Source organism: Lactuca sativa, chromosome 5, assembly GCF_002870075.4.
Source record: "Lactuca sativa cultivar Salinas chromosome 5, Lsat_Salinas_v11, whole genome shotgun sequence".
NCBI lineage: Eukaryota > Viridiplantae > Streptophyta > Magnoliopsida > Asterales > Asteraceae > Lactuca > Lactuca sativa.
In genome coordinates, this window is record NC_056627.2 from 71,786,968 (window position 1) to 71,805,512 (window position 18,545).

At 39.1% G+C, this 18,545-nt stretch overlaps 1 long non-coding RNA gene across 1 annotated transcript; it reads right to left on the reverse strand.

Annotated features, from left to right (window-relative positions):
- Nucleotides 1-4,586: 4,586 nt before the first annotated feature.
- On the reverse strand, nucleotides 4,587-6,366 carry LOC128126206 (uncharacterized). Its single transcript, XR_008223975.1, has 3 exons — nucleotides 5,659-6,366; nucleotides 5,387-5,454; nucleotides 4,587-4,748 (listed from the first exon to the last, which is right to left on the reverse strand). It is a non-coding gene; the product is annotated as an uncharacterized LOC128126206 (long non-coding RNA).
- Between the last annotated feature and the right edge of the window lie 12,179 nt (nucleotides 6,367-18,545).

Below are 18,545 nucleotides of genomic sequence, written 5' to 3' on the forward strand. Positions count from 1 at the left end.
CTTCGAAGGTTATCGGTCGTCTTTTCTTGTCAGCATAGCTCTTCTGACGATCCTGAGCTGCTAACATTCTTTCCCTAATCACCTTCAATTTCTCAGCAGTCTCATGGACTATCTCAGGGCCCATAAACTGCTTCTCTCCGGCTTCAAGCCAACAAGACGGCGTACGACACTTCTGTCCATACAAGGCCTGATAAGGTGCCATCTTGATGCTCGAGTGAAAACTATTGTTGTAGGAAAATTCTACCAGAGGTAAGTGCTCGTCCCAATTCCCTTGGAATTCGAGGGTACATGCTCTCAACATATCTTCCAGCGTCTGAATTGTTCTTTCGCTCTGACCATCAGTTTGCGGATGGTAAGCAGTACTCAAACACAACTTTGTACCCAACTCCTCTTGTAGACTCCTCCAAAACCTTGACGTGAAACGACTATCACGATCTGACACAATCGTAAGAGGGACACCGTGAAGTCTTACAATTTCCTTCACGTAAGCGTTTGCGAGCTTATCCATAGACCACTTCTCGTTGGCGGCTATGAAGTGTGCACTCTTGGTGAAACGATCCACGACTACCCAAATCATGTCGTGTCCGTTCTTCGTTCTGGGCAGTTTAGTCACAAAATCCATGGTGATGTCTTCCCATTTACCCATGGGTACAGGTAAAGGTTCTAAACTCCCATACGGTTTCTGATGTTGTGCCTTAACCCTCGCGCATGTTACGCACTCGGCCACATACTTCGCAACATCGAGCTTCATCGTCGGCCACCAGTAGTAGGGTTTTAGGTCCCTATACATTTTAGTGCTACCGGGATGAATCGAGTACATGGTCTTGTGTGCTTCTTCCATTAGAAGATCTCTTATTCCTCCCATCTTAGGTACCCAGATTCGATCTTGGAATACCTTCAGTCCTCGACTGTTTGTACCGAACACTAACGTTTTTCCCAAACGTTCTTCCTTTCGGTCATTCTTTTCTAAGGCTTCTTCTTGAGCTTTCCTGATACTTTCCACAATCGTCGAGACGACTTCAATTCTTAACGCTCTTGGCCTTTTTCTTTCAAGATTGACTTTCCGATTGAGAGCATTAGCAACAATATTTGCTTTACCTGGGTGGTAAAGTATCTCACAGTCGTAGTCCTTGAGAAGCTCTAGCCAGCGTCGTTGCCTCATGTTCAACTCCTTCTGATTAAAGAGATACTGGAGACTCTTATGATCAGTGAAGAGCTTACACTTCGTGCCATAGAGGTAATGCCTCCATATCTTTAAGGCAAATACTACCGCTGCCAACTCCAGATCATGAGTGGGGTAGTTCTTTTCGTGCTCTTTCAATTGTCGAGATGCGTATGCTATCACCTTTTCTCTTTGGGTCAGAACACAACCCAACCCGACTCCAGATGCATCACTATAAACCGCGAAATCTTCAACTCCATCGGGTAGAGAAAGTATCGGTGCTTCACATAACTTCTTCTTTAGCTTCTCGAACGCCTCATCGTGTTTCTCACTCCATGTATACGTAGCTCCTTTATGGGTCAAAGCTGTTAATGGAGCAGCTATCGAAGAAAAGCCTTGGATAAATCGTCGGTAATATCCGGCTAATCCTAGAAAGCTTCGAACCTCCGTGGGACTCTTCGGACGTTCCCACTTCATTACAGCCTCGATCTTGGCGGGGCCAACCATTATTCCTTCTTGGTTAACAACATGACCCAAGAATTGGACTTCCCGTATCCAGAAGTCGCATTTGGAGAACTTCGCAAAAAGCTTCTCCTTCTTTAACACCTCCAACACTTCTCGTAGATGCTTGCCATGCTCCTCCTGGCTTTTCGAGTAAATAAGAATGTCGTCGATGAACACTATCACAGATTTATCGAGGAATGGTTTACAGACCCTATTCATCAAATCCATGAATGCTGCGGGAGCATTGGTTAGTCCGAATGACATAACCAAGAACTCGTAGTGTCCATATCTTGTTCTGAATGCAGTCTTCTCAATATCCTGCTCTCTCACCTTCAGCTGATGATATCCTGACCTAAGATCGATCTTTGAGAAGTAGCTCGAACCTTGCAGCTGATCGAATAGGTCATCAATCCTCGGCAATGGATACTTGTTCTTCACCGTTGCCTTATTCAGCTCTCGGTAGTCTATGCACATCCTCATGCTTCCGTCCTTCTTCTTCACGAATAACACCGGTGCTCCCCAGGGTGATGAACTAGGTCGAATGAATCCGCTGTCCAACAACTCCTGAAGTTGTGTCATGAGCTCCTTCATCTCCGTCGGTGCTAATCGGTAAGGTGGCTTTGCTATCGGTGTTGTTCCTGGTAACAAGTCTATACGAAACTCCACTTGTCTATCAGGTGGTAATCCGGGAAGATCTTCGGGAAAGACTTCCGGATAATCGCACACAACCGGTATATTCTGCACCTCTTTCTTTTCTTTCTTAGCATCGATTACGAATGCCAAGTATGATGCACATCCTTTGGACAAACATTTCCTGGCTTTCATCAGGGAGATGATTCCAGAAGTTACTCTGCGTTTGTCCCCGTACACCATAAATGATTCCTTTCCGGGTGGGTTTATCCTAACTATCTTCTTTTGGCATAATATATCGTCATCGTTGGCGCTAAGCCAATCCATACCCAAAACGATGTCGAAACCGTTTAACTCTATGGGTAATAGTTCCTCATGGAATTCGTTTCCGTTTAGGTCAATGACGATGTTCCTAATACGATTACTAACAGGTACGAGTTTGCCACTGGCAACTTCTACAATCAGAGCATTATCTAGTTTTTCTACAGGGAATGCTAATCTTCCACCAAATTTATGCGACACAAAGGAGTAATTGGCTCCGGAATCAAATAGTATATTTGCAGGCAAACCATTTACAAGAAAGGTACCTGAAGCGACGTCTGCTGCCTCCTTCGCAGCCTCGAGCGTCATCTGAAAGGCTCTCGCCTGTGGCTTTGGTGGTATGTTGGGCCTTCCCGCATCTTTCTTCCTTGGGCAATCCTTAGCAATATGCCCTTCTTCACGACACTCGTAGCACACCTTCTTGTTGGTGGTGCACTCATTGGCATAGTGCCCTGTTTTCCCACACTTGTAGCAGGTTACTTCATCGCCACATTTTCCCGAGTGCTTCTTCTTGCACTTCTCGCACCATTTAAATTCGTTTCCTCCCCCGAATTTTTTTGAACCGAACTTGCTCTTCTTTTTGTTGGGTTTAGCAGACCCTTCAAATTTCCTCTTCTCGCCAACCTCGATTTTGCTGGCAGCTCTTCCCTTAATCATGTCCTCCACAGACTTGGCAGCCCAGATAGCTGCCTCCAAAGTAGGTGCCTGACGTACTGGCACCGCGTACTCCCATGGAAGTCCCTTTGCGTACTTATCAATTTTCGTCAGCTCATCCGGAACAAGACGCAAGGCAAACTCCATCTTTTCTGTGAAGTTGTTCGTGTATTCATCGATTGACATGCTTCCCTTCTTCAAGGTTAGAAACTGGTTCTCTAACTCTAACAGGTTTTGAGCCAAGCAGTATTTTCGTTTGAATTGCACCAGAAATTCTGCCCATGTCAGTTGCAGGGGCTTGTTGGGGCTTAAAGTCTTCCCCAAGGTATTCCACCAACGTACAGCGCCTCCTCGAAACTGACGTACTGCAAATGTGGTCTGTAGCTTTCCTCTGCAACCGCATGTCATGAAAGCTAACTCCATCTCCGAGATCCAATCCATGACTCCGATTGGATCTTCCTTTCCCGTGAAAGTCGATGGCTTGCAAGTCTGAAAATCCTTGTACTTGCATCCATTTCTCTCGAATCCGTCATCTTGGTTATTTTCTTGAACTATTGGTTGGTTGACTTGACCAACAGTTCCACTGTAGTCTCCTTCCTCAGTTTGCCCTTCGTTCAACTCGGGCTGTTCGATTTGAATAGTGCCTTCCTCTCGATTTTGCTGGAGCAAACGTCTAGTTTCCTCCATTTGACGATCCAACATAGCCTGGATCATCGCTTGCACTCCGGCCATCGTTATTGGTCCGGCAGCGGCTTCCACAACTGGTATTTGCTCGATCACGGGGGGTTGGTGTCTGTTCCCATTTGCGTTTACGTTTCCGCTACGGGTCCTTGCCATCTTGATCTATACACCGAATAAGGTGAATTTAGATCTTTATTTAGGAGAGACGTTTTAAATCGTCCTTATCACTCCGAAACATTTACATGCTAGTTCTAATAGCGTAGTCGTACGTTTAGAATCCTAAGCACATAAAGTTTCCAGATCCGGTCGGCAACAGACCATAGATCCGAACAATTAACAGCATATTATGCACAAAGCATTTAGCACATAAAAGCATTTTACGCACAATTCCTAAAATAGGCTAGTGCTCACACCTCACAATCATCACTTAGCATTCTAAGTTTAAGTCTAGAAATCCTACAAATTCCTAGTTCGCTTAAACTAATGCTCTGATACCAACTGTGACATCCCCAAAATCACGGCCAGAAAAGACCGGTTTGTTTATGCTTTGTTTAAAAATCAGAGTAACATTTTAAATAAAAGTGTTGCGGAATTTGTCCCAAAACAATAATATGATAAAGATTTATCAAAAGCATTTCCATAGAAATGTATTTCATTAAAAGACTCGGGATGTCATGTTCGTACAGATCAAAAGCATAAACAGTACAATACAAGCCTTACTACATTATTTCATATCTACAGGCCTATATCCGTAATCCCTCGTCCAAACATCATATATATGCTCAAGCGCCACTACCTGTAATACATAAAACTGAGTGGGTCAGGCTTGGGAGCCTGGTGAGCACATAGGGTTTTCAACCCACAATAAATAGTTTATTAATTTCATCAATCAACAATAACCCGATTACCCGTTCCCGTTATCCTCACTTTACGTCCCTAAACACCTATCATAAGGGACCTAGCCTAAGGATCATCATCGGGACGGACACTACTACTAAGGGGATTCCTCAGCAATAAATGTCCTAATAGGCAACCATGTGGGGGATGGAGTACATCTGGTGAGCACACAGTTCAAATAAACACACAGTTCAAATAAACACCTACAGGTTGCGAGCCTGCTAGTGTTCCACTGGACTGTCTAGAATAGTCCGTGGTCGTCATCTATACTCCGCTAGATGACTGGATCATCAATAACATCTATAACGAGGCCTCTCATTATTTTATTTTGTCACACAACAACTATTACATCTACCCATGTTTTACCCAACACATTTTGTAGATATAAAATACATATACAGTTTAAATCTTTGAAAACATGTATAAAACGTTCATCCAGCATAGATAGCAAGTATTCAGATAATATGCACAAATAGCACGTAATTTATATTAAATACTTCATATCTATGTGTAAGTTGAAAGTAAATATGCACTCACCTGAAAAGGTGGTGATTCCGAACTCAGACAGCGCTTCGCTTCTTAAAAAGAATTTTCTTCGACGAAACCTAGTATTATTACCACTAGAGTTTAGTTTATTATTCGTCGAGACTAATTAATAGTCTAGCTATTATTATTATTATTATATAAGCGTCAAAAAAATACTTATATAACTCATAATAATAGCCCAAGTATTTATTATAAGTTCCTAATAACGTTACTATAATTAAATAAAAGTTATATTAAAAATAGCGTAGGCGTAGCTCACTTACAGCGGGTTTTATAGAAAACCGGGCTTTGCTTGGAGCAGCGTTCCCGAGCCGAAAAGCTCTTCTTCTCGGAGCCTTCGAGCACTCCGGGGCTTCCGCCTCGTGCTAGGGAGGTTCCCTAGGCTTTTCGGGGGATTTCGGGGCTAGAGAGAGGTTCTAGAGAGAGAGAGAGAGTAAAGAGAAGAAAGAATGGGAAAGGTGTGAAGAAAATGAGGGTGGGAGAGGTGGTATTTATAGGGTGAAATGTGGCTGAACTTGGTGCCACATGTCACCATCTGGTGGCAAGCCTTGGGGAGAAAGCAATGGCCAAGATTGTGCCACATCACCCATTTTCGCACAGCACACTTCCGACTTCTAAAATCCGTAACTTTCACATACGACCTCCGTTTTTGACGTTCTTTATATCCACGCGTAGGTAATAATAAGATCTACAACTTTCATTTTGACACCGTCAGCCAATTCTCGATCGATCTTAAATTTAACAGTACAAGGAGATTATACTGTTAAACGTCTGCGTAAAATTAATAACTTCTACATACGGACTCTGTTTTTGTCTGTCTTTTTACCGTTGATTTCCTATTAATGAGATCTTCAACTCTCATTTACGTTGCGTAAGCCAAAAACCGCTCGAACTAAAATTCGAGTTTCAGGCCGTGCACTGCTAAGCCGAATCTTAGAAAAATCATAACTTCTTCATACGAAGTCAGATTTGGGCGTTCTTTTTATCAATGTTCTTAGTTTAACATATTCTACGACTTTTGTTTAGATTGATAAGGCTAAAAAGTCTTCTATCGTAAATTCACTATTTACGTCTCCCGGTGTCGTGCCGGTTTTGCCGTAAAACTTCGGCGGGCCATAACTTCTTCGTTATAGCTCGGATTTCGGCATTCTTTATATGTACAGAAACCTTGAGACGTATTCTACAACTTTATGTAGAGATATCAGGATTATCTCACACTTTAATTTTGACGCTCATTTTTATTCTTTATTAATTATACATTTATAATTAAATAATAAACACATAAACACACATAATTCACATAATACTCAAATATTTTATATTTATTACTTCAAAAAGAGTTACAATAGTTGACCTAGACTATTACATTGACAAAAATGCTTAGCCCTGAAAACCCGGGCGTTACAATAATATGGGAGATATTTAAGTTAGTTGGTTTAAAGTCCTTAATATAACACCGAATATAAAATATTAAGGCTAGGACCCAACATAATATTTTATAACTTGGAAGAGGGATGTCGTAATCCAAGCTATATAATAACACAAAGACTCTCTTATATAAATGGTTGCTCTTCATTTTTTTCCTTTAGAGAACAAAAACAAACAATCTCGATTCTAATATCCTAAATGCTACAAGTAAACATGCCATAATTGTAATCATAAAGTGGATATTAAATTTGCAAAAAAAAAAAAGAATAATAGGTTGAATTTATAAAAAAAAAAAACTGAGATATGATATTGAGTACACCCAAATCAAATCTAGATTCACCTTGTGACCATAATTCCACCTACCTGTAACCATAACTCCACCACATTCAAATGCCTTGTTCACCTTGCAATAAGAAAACACTAATCATTATAATTCCACCCACCTGATTATCAATGAAAAAAATCATATAATGATCCATTAACCTGTATGAGACAATTAAATATAGAGTAGCATTTCCAGGGGTGATGTAGCTTCTCTCTAAAAAACATAGAAATTTTTTCCAGAGGATGGAAGTGGCCTTTTCAAACAAAAAAACACCTTTCTAATCTGGTTTCACCAAATCAACAACTTTTTTTGGGTTTTAGGATCAATAAGGAGAATGAGAGAAAGAGAGATGGAGAAAAGAGAGAGGAGAGCAGCAAACGTTGGTAAGTTGAGTGATAGAGGTTATGGCTGTAAATAAAATAATGTATGACTAAAATCAAGAATAATGTTTATAGTAGACACATACCTGATGAATGATTCTGCATATTAATAGTAGGCACCTATCAGACCAAGTGGTTTTACATCGACGCCCTAACCCCTACTATTTCACCTAAACCTTTGCAGAAGCTGGGTCACTGGAAAGTACCGGTGCCCCAAATCCCTAAAGGTCGAAGCAAAATTTCCTATTTCCTTATTTTTCTTCCGTTAAAGAAAGAATGAGAATAAAAAGAAAAAAAACCACCTGAAATTAATGGAGACCCTAAAATACCTGGGGCGTGGAGGCAGAGAACAATCCATGAATAATCATATATCTAAATGCAAAGCAGATCAAGACAACCAAATCAAACAAAACAACAAAAAATACCTAAAATAAGGATCTCATTTGAGGGTACAATCTTCGATCGTATTTATTACTCCATGTTCCTCCATGAAAATCAATGAGAGATAAAGAAATATAATATAGGGATAAACCATGCTCATATCTTCATCTTTTGTTTGTGTGTCTGCGGGAGAGGGGAAATCAAATCAGTGAGGGAAGAGTTGGAGAGAGGTTATTGGTTGTGGTGGTCGTAGATCTAGGGGTTTTTAGATGTCTCAGTTGTGTGATTTTGTGTTGGTGTCGGGTTTTTTGAGAGTCACATTATTGGTGCGATGGTGGTGTCCGGGAAGTGAGAGTAAAGCTGAAGAGAGAAAAGTGATCTGAAATTATGTGGCATTAGATACCATGTTCATATGAAGAGGATATATGACCGAACTTCCTACAGTTGCTCATGGGGGAGATGGCAGTTGCTCATGGAGGAGATGGTTTTGCAGCTTTTAATTATGGCTGATGGAGGTATTGAAGGTGGTGGCAGGAGGCGACATTGATGGTGAAGGTGGGTATCTAGGGTTTAACTGACGAAAAAGAGGATGAATGGTCAGGACGTAGGCTTTTTTGAGAGGAGAGTGGTTGTGTAAGAGCATATAAACTAAAATAAAATTAAAATTTTATGTGTTTATAAAATGCAGAAAAACTTTACCCTTACAATGCAACTTTAAAACAAAACTATGCTATTACATATTTCCTAGCAATCTATCATAATTCCTAAGTAGTAGCTCAAGAATCCGATCTTCGAACCACGCGATTAAAATCCATCTTCGCGATCAGATTCAACATACTCTTCTTTAAAGCTTCCTTCCCTTTGCTTGATCCTATCACATCATGTACCAAGAATCAACACTTAGGAACCTAACAGTGTTAGATAGTGGACTTACCTGAAATTGAGTCAAACTTTTTGACTTGACCTTTTCTCAGATCTTTCAGTTAGTTAGGGCAGCTTCGCAACCAATGCCCTATCCTTTTGACAATAGAAACATATGGACTCTTTGGTAATGGTACATGGGACAATCTCAGACTTAGCCTTTCTCTTTAATTAGCATTTGGTCAACCGAGTTGACAATGGCTGATCCCTTTCCACTGGGAGGAGAAAGCTTTTCTGGATTTCCAATGTTACCAATTGCAAATGTCCATGGAAGTTTGGAAAGTTGATCTTCTAATCAAATTTTCTTTACTAGTCCTCCAAATCATTGTTGATTCCGAAGCACCACGCAAATAGATAAGACCATTAAGGGTCTTGTTATTGTCTGTTCCATAGTAGTCCAAAATGAACTCACTCTGTGACTTAGAAAGTGATTGAACATCCAACTTTCTCAAGACTTTGACACCAAACTCTCTCGGATTGTCAATATGTGACTTCATCTCCAAGATGTGATCACACATAGACCTTGCTTGCAAATAGGGCTTGTGTGACCTTGAACTATTTAAGAACTTGTGGGTTAAGGAGAATAATTGGAGGAGGAAGAGAAGTATTATTTCCATGATCCAACCATGGAACATCATCTTCATTAAGAAAGCTTGTTCCAAGGGATTTGGGATGATCATAATATGGGAGATATTCAAGTTAGTTGATTTAAAGTCCTTAATATAACACCGAATATGAAATATTAAGGCTAGGACCCAACATAATATTTTATAACTTGGACGAGGGATGCCGTAATCCGAGCTATAGAATATTTGAAGGTAGGCGAATGGCGATTCACTAATTTCCACCATGAAAAACGAAATAATTTATTAGGTTTTAATTGGATTTGAAACTCCTAGATCTTTTGAGATTCATTGAACTTTTCAATGGCATTTTTCAATCTCGATTGTGCCCTCTCAAGTTTTGTGATTGGGATGTCGAGGATCACAAAACAAGGTGTGAATAACCATGCAAATATACTTGGTACCCTTTATATTTACCCATCAATCAATGTTCCAGTTAACCACACGCGCTCCACCGATACTATGATAAACATTAAGTTACCCTTTTCCTACCTTGTTGAATCAAGCTAGTGTGCCAATTAACCACACACGCTCCACTAACCGACTTAAGCAAAGTGTAAAGTGTAATTTCATGGGTTAGCACCAAATTCACATTTTCCTAAGTAACTAAGATTGGGTATTAATAAGAGTTTAGTTACTTAGTATTTATCATTAATACTTTTAATGAATGGAGAATTATAGTCCTTTTCCTACCCATTCGGCTAACGACCCTCCACCAGTTAAGGAAGCGGTGGGTGAGAGTGGACACCATTAAACTTCCATTTTATAGGCAGTAACCTTATACCCCCTTATAGACCGGCTTCGTGAATGAGGCCTACTAACGGTAAGACTGACTTGCTCTTATACATATATATTATTAACTTATAATACTATAAAGTATAAGGGTTGAATTTAACTTTTAAAATTCTAAGGGCTTAACTTGGAATTAAAGTATTCATGTGGGGAAACTTTACACATTCCAAAACTTGAGGGCAAGTTTTGAAAAATTCAAAAACATTTCAATTACATAACTTATGTGTTTAAAGTAGTTTTAATGAAAAACTCTTCAAGTTCCATAACTTGAAGACAAGTTACGGAAGACTTTAAAACATTTAAAATGAGACTTTCCATTTTTTAATAACTTATGGAAATATTATTAATTTTTTGAATATCAAATGTGACTTTTCATATAGCTTGAGGACATGTTACAAAAAAAAACATTTTAGAATCAACTCTTAGATTAATTTGGATTGAAAATCCATTATCATATAACTTTTCTATTAATCTAAGCAACTCATCAGAACAACATAATTCAAATCTAACTTTTTCATGAAATTAGCCTAACCATTAAACTAATACAAAACATGAATCTATTGACAATTATCTTTGAAATTAGATTAGCATGAACATTACCACCTCAAAAACAGGTTTATAAGTTCAAAAATAGCTTAGAGTAATGTTCCTAGTCCAATTCCAGCCAAAACAGTCGAATATATGTTGTCTGGGGGTCCAACTCGTCGAGTGCATGAACCAACTCGACGAGTTGGATGATTTTACTCTTGGACTTGTCGAGTCCCTTCATGGACTCGACGAGTCTGCTATTCAGACAGCAACAAACTTTGTTTTTTCAGCAATTTAAGGAAGTATAACAAGAAAACAAGTCTAGGCTCTGATAACACTGTTGACTTTTGAGCATTCTAACACTCTTAAGGTGTACATGCAACCCTAAATACCTTGGATCTATGTTTTCTCTATTATACATGCAAATATTATAACACCCCGTTTATTTAATAAATAAATGTATAAAAGCCCTAAAACCAGTAATAATTGAGCAAGGTGTTGGTTTCAAGGAGTTAAAAAGTCACAATTATAGAAGTTCGGGGTTAAAAGGTAAGTTTCAGATTTATTTGTCAGAATTTATGAAGGCAGGGACTAAATGGTAAATTATGGGACTTCATTGAAGAGATTTTGGGGCTAAGGGGGGTCGTTGGGTAAATTTTGGATGGGAGTTGAAAGGAATTTCTGAAGTTAGGGTAGGAATGGTAAATTCTGGACTTTACTTGGATAGAATAATAGAGAGAGGGACCATTCCTACCATTATGGAAGGAAATTTGAAGGGAGGGGGTATATAGTCGTTCACACAGCCGGTCATCAAACCTTAACCCTAGCAAACCCGTTACAACCGTCAACCCCTTATACCTCCCTCTTCATTTCCGGTAGCCGCTCGCCACCATTGGAGCCTCCTTAGCCGCCGATCATCAAGACCGACGACCACCATTGCTGAGCATCCGTCGACGAAGCTTGCTGCCGCTGCCTCCTCTTCTCCTTCTTCATTGGTCAATGATGAAGAGTCTCACGGTGAGACTGAATCTGTGAGCCGCCATCGGAGAAGCCGAGAACCCGAACACCAACATGTGGTTCGTAAATGGTTAGATCCTCCACTGTTACATCGCCGCTATCTATGTTCGAACCGAAGGGCCATCGAGTCGGGTACCTCTTGTCGTCGTCGAATGACGACCTGGCGGATGTCGTTGCCGCCGACTACGCTGCTGCTGCTGGTTGTTTCGTTCAATGCCATCCGCCGCCATGGTCACCGCCGCTGCTAGCTTTCTTGTGCTATTGCCTTTGCCACCCACCTCAGTGGGTGTTGGATTTATTTTCTGGGCATGATATGTGTGTCCGTGTACTGTGATGGGATGAGGCCGCCGGAAATCCGTAGAAACCACCACAGCCACCACCGTAGGGTGGTGGCTGCCACCATCTGCCGCTGCCGGCCACCTTAAGGTGGTTGCATGTGTTTTTGTGTATTTTAGAGGTGTGTGTGTGTGTGTGTTATTAGCATGTGTGTGTGTTTTTGGATGGTATCGTAATTGTAACAAATGGGATAGTGGAAAGAAAGTCAAAACCACCACCATAGGGTGGTGGCTGCTGCCTCCTGCCGCTACCGGCCCCCGTGTCGGGTGGCGGTGTGCTTTGCATTGTGGTATTGATTTCGTTGGGATGCTCGAAACCCTAATGGGCCTTGTAATATCAAATGGGCCCAATGAAGGTTAATGGACTCTAATGGACCCAATAAAACCCTAATGGGCTTAATAGTATTCAGGTGGGCTTAATAGGCCCAAAAAAAGCGCTAATTGATCTAAAAGCCCAACAAATGAATTAATGGGCTAGCATTTGGGTTGGAAACCCTAATCAGGGTTTGGAAAACCCTAATTCCATCAAAACCCTAATTTTAGGGAATTAATCGGGACACACGGGAATTATTTAATAACTGGAGATATTAAATAATAATCATTGGTAAATGAACTTAAGGCAATAATGGACTTAATGGATTAAGTCCTTAATGTGTTAAGTTGGAACACTTAACCCTAATCGATATTTTATGTGAGAAACCCTAAATTGGATTTGGGTTTTTATTGGGCCAATTGGGAACATGTTATGGACTAAAGAAATCATTAGGCCTTAGGTTAGGACCCATTAGAGAGGCTTGGGCCCAATTTGGAAGGTTGGGCCATAAGTGGGCCATGATTGGGCCTTGAGGATTATTAGCCATTAAGCCATCAGAATGCCAATTGTTTGGCCTAGAATAATTGGTTGGGCCTTAAAATAAGTCCATGTAGAGGTGTGGGCCCAATTTGGAAAATTGGGCCATATGTTAGGCTCCGGCCCATTACTTCCATTTTGTGCCTTTGGAGTGTGAGTTAGACATTGGACTTAAAACCAATTATTAATTGGGTGTTGTTTGATGTTGACAGTTCGGGAACCTGTCAACCAGCAAGGGGAGTTTTATCTGCGGGGCTTCAGTAGTGTCAAGTGAGTTTTCTCACCATACCAATGGGTCTAAGGCACCAAGGCCGGCCCATTTAGTAGAGATGTGTGGTATACTTATTTTGTAGAGTTATGTGGTACACTAGTTGATATAGTGATATGTAGTATGCTAGTCGATTATATGCTTTATGCTATGCTATGTTATTTGTTATGTGAATTGATATGATATGTGACTGTGTGTTATTGCATGGAAGACCACGGGGGAGCCCGTGGCATTGGATGTAAGACCATGTGGGGTAGCCCATGGCATTCCTAGGTGAAGACCATGTGGGGTAGCCCATGGCATTGGATGTAACTCATGTGGGGTAGCCCATGGCCTTCCTAGGTAAAGACCATGTGGGGTAGCCCATGACACAATGGTGTAAGACCCTGGGGGGAGCCCATGACATCCTTACAGGTTTTTGTATGCATGGTTTATGTGATATGTGTGTAGCTATTATAGCTAACAGGGTACGTGATATATGGGTAGCTTTTATAGCTAACAATATATGTGATACGCGTGTAGCTTTTATAGCTAACAAGATATGTGATATGTGGTTTGTGTGACTAGTATGTTCTGGGAAACTCAATAAGCTTCGTGATTACAGGTTTTGTTTATGGTTTCAGGTATCATCGTTTTGGAAAAGGAGAGCTCGGATTGATCGCAGTGCACACACCTACGATTTCCGCAATGAATGATTTTGGGATAAACTCTGATAAACGATTTGATTGGCTATGATTTGAATGTTTGAATTAAATGGTATCAATGTTTTAGTTATATTAAAAATGAAATTTTTACCCCTGATTTTTGGGTTGTTACAAATATCAATTTTCCAAGGTATTATCCTAACAAGCATATTATGAAGTACAAGTAATATAAAATCTAGTAGAATAACATACCTCTTTTGTTGTAGCTTTATTCCTTGGAGCTTAAGAGCCTAGTGCCTCAAATGGTTCACACAACATCACCAACATCTTGGAATAACATGAGAGAAAAGGTTCTTATGCTCAAATTGGCTAGCCCTCATGTGTACCCACACTAGTGCCGATTTCTTGAGCCATGGGGTCCTTATATATGGTGGCTATTAGGGTTACACCATGTAACTCATGTCTCTTCATATTCTTCATGCTCCATGGGCTAAAACCTCCATGGAGTATCCATGGGTTACTTCATGGTTTTAGCCCAACATGAAGAAATATGGATCATAAGCCCACATATATAAGAATGAATGATTTACACAATTAATCCCCATATATTTAATTAGTCTCCTTTTGATCATAATATTAATTCCAAATTAATTCTTGATCAATACTAATTAAATAATATGATTTCATATTAATATATTAGAACTTATAATATATTAATATAAATCACTAGTATCCTTTTTCTCACAAAAGTCTATCCAAATTATTCCGATTCCATGCAAACCAAATGGACCATGTCAATCGGGTCAAGTATATACCAGTTATAGTTATGGACTTAGCCACTAATCCAACACAAACAACCTCAGGTTAAACATAGAATTCCACAATCTAAAAGGAACCAACAAATTTCTTCATATGACATTATTAAAAACCCTATGTAACTATAAAATCATTTAAAGTTTTTTTAATGATTGTAAACATTACCTAAGAAAAATTACAAGGACACGGAAAATGACAAGTCGAAAGCAACTTACAGTAACACGGAGGATGGCATATGATCTAGGTTTGAGCTGGGAGGAACGGAGCAGAGAAAATTCGAAGAGTGTTGAATGGATGGGGAGGATTAAGGCAAAGCGGCGGTAGGCAGAGTATGGCAGTCGATCCAGGTCGAACAATTGAGTGACTGAGCATGGCGAACCGGAGCATGTGCGTAGGGAACCACGAAGGATACTCGTTCAGTCGTTCCCACTTCTAAATCGATGAACTCCTAAAGCTGGATATTGTGATACAATTTTTTGTTTTCCCGCTAATTAGGAAGGAGGAGGCGACAATGAAAGTTTTACTTGGTGGGGGGTTTACGAAGTGTTTTGTTTTTCCCGCTATATAAAATATATGGTATTAGTGGCATGGTAATTTATTAGGACTAACAATTAGTGTCATATATTATATAAAATATCATTATATGTATTAAAACTTATAGTTTCACAACAACAAATCCTACTAAAAGTAGGCTATTATTGTCACCAGATATAAAAAGGTTTATTGTATTTGTTAAAACTTATAGTGGCACAAATAAAAGTGTCACTAATAGTAGGCTATAATGGCACAAAAGTAAAATGCCACTTAGATTTTGTGTCACTAAATGCAATTTTATTTGTAGTGTGGGTTGACTCAATTGACTTATGGATTTTGACCATTTTGACTTTGAATTTGACCAAGTTTGACCAAAGGGTATTTTGGGTATTTTCTTTGGTGTTTGAGAACTGGTCATTTGCATGAATAGGTGACGGTTAGAGCTGAGATTTAGAGTCCGGACCTTATCATCTATTGTTCAGACTGTGAGGTGATTTTTCCTTAGTGTACTTGTGAGTCAAAGGCACCAAGGCCGACCCGTTAGATTGATATCCTAATATACATTGATATGCTGAGTGTGGAATAGATCTGCATGATTATATGCTAGTTGCCAATATGCTTAGTCTAGTAGATCTGTAGGACTACATTAGATTCTCTCTGCATGATTATTTGTATATGTTTGTTATCTGTTATATGTCAACATATGGTGGTGGGTTGAGGTTGTACTGCTTTGTGTTGTAGCCAACAAACTTGGGAGCATTTTATATATGAGATGAGGGCCGGTTAGCATGTCAGAATCATACTGACGGCTCAAGTGCATTCCAAATACGAGTTGAGGGTCGGTTGGCATGCCAGACTCGTATTGAGGGCCTAGGTTATTCCAATCTGATGACTGAGTGGACCCATTATATATTGACATTCCAACCTGGGGTATTCCATCACGAGGATGAATGGACCTGAAGGTTGATTGGGCACGGGGTATTCTAACCCGATGGTTGATTGGACCCGGCATGCTGTTGTATATGTTATTTGTTTATGTTTGGTATTTTAGCGGAACACACTAAGCTTTAGTTTATTGTTTTTAGTTGTTGTTTTAGGTACTTCTAACAATTACGGGAAGATGATGACGTGACCCTACACATCCTCTATTTTATGTACTTTAGATATATGGGATACTCTGATATAGAACAATACTTTGAAAACAATGATTTTGTAAGCATTCTATGATTTGGGTTGTTTTACAAAGTTCAAATTTGTTATGATTTTTATGGATTTTACAAACCTATCAAATGTAGTACAAGTATGTTGCTATTATGGGTGATATGAAAAACTACATTGTCGATATAGGTATTTCCCACAATTTGCCTTTTCTGTTAATTGTAGTTTATTCTTTGGATCGTTATAATCATTACTATGGGAGGTTAGGATTTATCTGGTCGACTCATCATGATTTTCATTAATTTGGTTGTCTGGTTTTTGCTTTCATCAAGTCGCATATTTGATTTATTCAAATCAACGATTTATTATTATTATTATTATTATTTTTGTCTTTTGACTCTTTGCTTGTTTGTTTTTGTTTCACTTGATCTTCGTCTGTTAATGTCTGAAATATTATGACATTATTATTGGAGAAAGGTGAAGACTGCAAGGTCAGCTTGCATTTGCTCCAGTTTGCTAAGGTTAGCTTTGTAAGGAGATTTTTTTATGATAAAGGCATTTTCGTCTTTTTCAAAAAAAAAAAACACTTTTTTCTCGTCACCTTGTTTGGCAGCTCAAAAATTGTAGTGAATGTCCAAATGACATCCATATCAGTCTAATATAATGCCTACATGTTTATAGAGATTTAGACAATTGAACAACTATAGCCAAGAACTTCTAGTATAATAACTACCAACTCTTATATACGATTTCATTCATAATTGAATAGATCATAAAAAAACTTCTAATACTATTATTTTAACACCATCCACTACAACATCATCCATCCAGTGTAAAATATGATGTGAGTATATCTTTTTAAATCATTGTATTTTAAATGTACAATACTATAATTTTATCGGTAATTTTTTATTCTTACCTTCTTTTCTATTTATATAAATTTATTTTATTTTTATCTAATAAAAGCATAACATTGAAAGCACAAGGTTGCAATTGTTGGTTGATTTCAAAACATACCTAGTTATAGCATTGTACTTTTAAAGTATAATGCTTTAATGAGAAAAAATGTAGAGTAGACTTAATGTACAAATGTATATTACTATTTTTTGTATTTCGTTATCAATTCCTGTTAGAGTTCGATCTTGATAGGGAGGGTGGCAAGTGTCTATCTCCTGATTTAGATAAAAGTCTTCTCAACCTTTGTACCCTTCACAGGAATCACATCACTTTTTATGTGTTGTTAGTATGATTTTTACTTCTTTCCTTACATGTCTTTCCTGTTTACAGTGTACTGGTTCATAGTGTTGGGGTCTATGGTGGACACTATTATGCATTCATCAGGCCAACCCTATCAATCTTATTAGATCAATGGTTCAAGTTTGGTAATGAGACGGTTAGGAAAGAATATTTAAATGGTCACTAAAAGAGTAATATGGTGGTGTGGAGGAGGTATTAAATTACTACTTTTCTCACAATATTTATTAGTCTCTTAACAACAAAAATATCTTCTCACTATGTTGTGCATTTCTCAACAGCTGCCCCAAACCAATCCTACATCACTACTAGAAAAACATCCTTTTACGACGCGCAAACCACGGCACTCATTGATTTATGTTACGCAAAAGAAAGTGACGTTAAAAAAGTGTCATATCTTCAAAAAATTTATGGATTTAGGTCACGCATTATTGCGTGTCCTTAAATTAGTGTCTCGTGTAAAAATATAAAAACACGGAGGGCACTTTTGCGTCCTCTGTGAATGTCACTTTATATTTTTTTTTTAAGAAACACGTGTCTCCGAGGGAAAATGAAATCCCAAATTCTTTAAACCCCTACCTTCTTCTTCCTCATCTCCACCCCTCACCCACATCCACTGCCTCCAATCGTCATTGCCTCTTCTAGCCTCAAACTGCAGCGATGCACCTTCTTTCTCAAAGAATGCTTCATTTACCACCATCGTCCGATTATGTGAGCCCAAGGAATTGACGGAGACGAAGAAGATTATGGATCAATCTCTTCACATCATGTTTAAGGTTAAGGGTTTGAGATTTCTTCCAAATCGACCCTCACACTAAATGGTTCGATCTCCTTTTTTTTTTACCTTGTTCCCTCTATTGATGCCTCCACCTTCTTCCATCAGTACTACTTCATTT